Source organism: Branchiostoma belcheri, unplaced genomic scaffold (genome assembly GCF_001625305.1).
Source record: "Branchiostoma belcheri isolate BF01 breed outbred unplaced genomic scaffold, Haploidv18h27 scaffold157, whole genome shotgun sequence".
NCBI lineage: Eukaryota > Metazoa > Chordata > Leptocardii > Amphioxiformes > Branchiostomatidae > Branchiostoma > Branchiostoma belcheri.
In genome coordinates this window covers 49,440-53,610 of record NW_017803013.1, presented here as the reverse complement: position 1 = coordinate 53,610, position 4,171 = coordinate 49,440, and the positions used below count along the sequence as shown (strand labels likewise).

General features: G+C 45.3%; 1 protein-coding gene across 1 annotated transcript in view; it reads left to right on the top strand.

The window, feature by feature from the left end:
* The first annotated feature begins 1,335 nt into the window (after nucleotides 1–1,335).
* Nucleotides 1,336–4,171, top strand: part of LOC109465754 (pleckstrin homology domain-containing family G member 1-like) — a 43,331-nt gene continuing 40,495 nt past the window's right edge. Inside the window, exon 1 of the mRNA XM_019763182.1 lies at nucleotides 1,336–1,449. The gene's annotated coding sequence lies outside the window, so the exon portion shown is untranslated. The remainder of the gene's footprint in view (nucleotides 1,450–4,171) is intronic.

The following is a 4,171-nucleotide window of genomic DNA, read 5'->3' as shown; positions in this document are numbered from 1 at the left end:
ATATCTGAGGAAATTAACATCAAATTTTGCCTACGGTGAAAGATAAAACGTTTAGAAACGGCTTAGTTTATACCTAGTGTTCCTGACCAATAAATTCAGGCGAAAGCCAGAACTTTCTTCTTGCATTCGCCACGTAAACAAGCACCTAACCTGGGAGTGACACTTGCCCTTTAACCTCTTGTTCAAAGCCAATCAACAATCAAACTTCCATGTTGTGCACTTCAATATGAATTATGAATGCTATAAAACTATTATATCCTACATGACCACCCAGAAGCTCAGACGCAGCTGTAGATCGGGTGATGAGCATCCCCGGAAACTATTATCAACCATGGCCAGTAGCTAACATTACCTGCGCTTTGCTTTCTTGTCGATAGATGTCGCATATAACGTTAAATCAACTGAACCTAACGTTCAGCACTGTCGTACAACTTACGTTACCGTACGTTAGTTTCAGGAGGGACATTTCTAATGACCACTGTCAAAAAAAAAAAAGATAAGCATTAGTAACAGTTGAGATCAGTTTTTTTTTATCGTAACGCTAACGCACTAAAACATCATAACTATTGGCAAATACCTTTTGATGATTAATTTGCATTAGGGCCAATGAGATGCCCAATGTGTGGGCTATGTACTGAAACTGTATGACCACAATCAGCAGATAACCTCTCGGACAAGCCATATCTATCTATTTGCGACAGTGGTCAATGCTTCTCGGCCCACGTGGCTAAGATCAGTGTAAAATTTCTGTTCTCGTCAGTGTGAAAACTGGCGGGTCCTGCTACGGCGGACCGTTTTTTACACGGATTTTTGCAGTAGACCATGTCCTTGCACCGTCCTGGTCCGGGTCGACCCAGCTTTGCAGTACTGCTGGGGACGGCAGCAGTGATGGTCAATGTTTTATGATCGACCATGCCACTTAGACTGCACATTCACCCGACCATGTGTTGTTTCGCTGTAGCTCAATCCTAGTCTCCACAAGACTCCTTTGTAGATGGCCTTAGATTCAGAAGGCAAATTGGACATTCTTCCCTTCCCCTTTTGGGCCGATTTGTACTATTCGTTCAGCCTGCAATCCAGGAGACTGGTGGAGATGATGCGTATGATCTGCTTGGAATATGCAAGGACATTGGAACACATGTTCCAATGTCCTTGGAATATGCCGAGTATCAAGTGAAAATTTTGGCGTTACTTCTGACCAATCAGGACTAAGCGTTGTGTTGGCTAAATATAGCACCTGATGCTGATTACGTCATTTTCCCATGGTGCCCTGCTGAAGATGGCTGGCGTTCAGGTTGTGTTCGGGACCAGAGCTCAGGATATGAACACCATGATATGAACAAGTTTCCTTGCTATTTGCACGCCAACATGGGATTATAAAAACAGAAAAAAGTCCACAGGGAAAGAAAGTGGGCTTAGGTGGTGGTGGGTACGAAAGGAGGTCGTCAGGTAAGGCTATTAAAGTGATTCCGGGCTCACTTACAATGCATGACTGTGTGGGAAAATATCGTCCCTGGTGGGCAGTTGGCTTTTAAACATTTCGATTCGAGGTTTTCACATCAAACTTTCGCTCGTTGGTTGTATCGTTTCGTCTACAGACATGTTTTAAGTACTTGGCTGAGCACGAAGGTTATGGTGTTACAACTGAGGACGTTTTCACACTGCTTACTAACAGGATATTGCTTCAGTGTTTATGCTTGTTTGTGAGCAGGTTTGTTTGGGGTGTTCGACGTTCGGCGTTCACCGGGTCGTGGGTGAGTCAGATCTCGGGATCTGGGCAGCCTGGGCCCGAGGGAAAGTTTTGTGGTTTGAGACTGCTGGTTATAGATGGGAAAAATATGTGTCAACAGTCCAGATTGTTTGCAAAGATATCAACCGTTTGTGCAACTAAATGATTCATGTAACCTGCCTGTTCACTCTCACAAGCTTTCTTTTCAGCCTATAACTATGGTATAAGTTGAGTGTAACTGTTTAACCATGACGTCAGTTTTACTGGAACAGCCAAGTATAAACCGGGGAAGTTCAAAATGTAGCAAGGCCAGTTGTCAGGAAAATCAACTTCACGTTTCCTGTTGGACCCTTGACATGTCCAGGCCTGCATGCAGGATTTAACACTTCTCCTCATGTAGCGCCTGTTCTCTAGTCTTAGCAGGGGGTGTTGAATCTGCTATTGTATAAAGGAGATGCATAATGCATTCACAAGCAATAGGAGTCCCCAACAAGGCAGAGGCTGATAATGACTACGATGTGGTCATTTGCATTCCCATTGTCCCAGCTTTGTTCTCTGGTCCATGGAAAATCATCGGAAGGGCAAGCTTCCAGGGAACGGAGCAGACTAGGGTGGTGTTACCATGCACAGGCTCCAAATGTCAGCAAACTAGTAGTGCATTATGATTCCCATTGGCACATCATCATGGACGTTGTGGAAAACCCAGTTGTTAACTCATTAACTTTGGGGGAAAATTGCTGACTGGGTAAGACTATATTGCAAACTAGACTGATATTTAAGATACCATATTTAACTATCACTGAGTATCAGTGAAGTTCATTCCTGTTTGTCAGTGTGTGTAGTATCATATATAGATTTCATATAATTTGTAACATTTCATAGATATGTTGCTCCTTAGTTGTTCTACTACTAGAATTAAGCCTTCTGCTTTGTATTGTTGTACTGTTTTGGTGTACTGTACTGTTTTGGTTGTACTCATCCATCAGACAATAGCAGGACAATGGGCAGCCCTGTAAAATCCTAACAACTTAATCTGAAGTTGGACCAAAGCTACTTCATCATCTTCAAAGCTGAAAGAAGCAATCAAACTGATCAATATGTTATATCAAATACCAGTGGCAGTTTAGAATACACCATTTTCTGTCATGATATTCTTGTTTTGTCCTTGTACATGTAGTTTAGCTTATGAATGTTCAAGCAGACGGGGTAATCCTTGTACAGTTGTTTGTGCAATATTTTTACCCCACCCCCAATATCACACTACTGGTACTTTTGAAGAAGCTGAAGAGCTTTTTTGTGTACCCTGGATGCCAAACTAGTATCGGGCCGTTAGCCTTTTTCCTTCGGCAGCCGAGAGCCCTTCGCCCGCCTGCCTAAATTATCGCTACGGGGATTTGAGCCCGAGGGGAGTTGGCTGGCCCTAGAACTAGTCTGGTGGCATCTCCGATCCAGGCCGTCCCGCCAACGCGATGATGGATGGTGCTTCCGCACCACAGGCAGTCCCTGCGCGCAGCGTAATTGGCTGCAGCTGATTTCCACGTGACGTTATTTTGCCAATCAGATCCCAACTACGTCATGAAATAAATATTCATGAAGTTCTAGCCCGCGGAACACGTAAAACTAGAATGAAAACAGTCCACATCACATGTGACAATTTGTGAATGAGTTTGAGTTAATTTGGATCCAGAATTAACCTACATCACGCCTCCTTGAATAAGAATTAGGTCTCCTTGATTTGTTCTTTCTTGGAATTACGCTGTTTGACAGTGCGTGGCAACAGTTGATCAAGAACGTAACGCATATTCACAGCCGGGACCCACGCCTCAGGGATGCCAAATCATTGAAAATACGAGCTGTTTCCCCCTGCTCGATGTCAATGGCCTCTTTCTTCCTCGTCTCCAACCAAGAAACTGCTGAAATTCCCATGGCCCATGCTTCCATAATTAACCCCTGATCAAGACAGCCAGGAGCGCGACTCATGACAACTCCCAAGTTTCTTGACCCCCGGCAAGGCAAGATGGTGTTTTGTTTCGCTAGACCATGCCTGCTACAACCGGTGCAGATACACTTCCCATGTCCTGTAGACAGCCCCAATTTCCACTGTGGAATGACTCCAGTGCCACAAACTGTTCATTTGTAAAGCTCTCGACTTTAGGCAGTCCCCAAACAGCAGAAGACGTGGCGTCTCGGATATAAATGTTTACACCGGTTGCCATTTTGGATGCCGCGCGCCAACAGGCGTGTGTCCAATCAAGCGCGGCGCGCCGCTGTGCGGGGGATTAGCCGCGGCCAATGCGGTCTCAACTCCGCTCCGCTCACTATGTGAGCGGAGCTTTGACAGCCCAGAGACAAGCCACCAGACTCGTTGGTCCGGCCAGCCAAACTCCCCCCGGGCTAGACTCCCCCGTAGCGGTAATTTACACCAGCGGGCGAAGGGCTTTT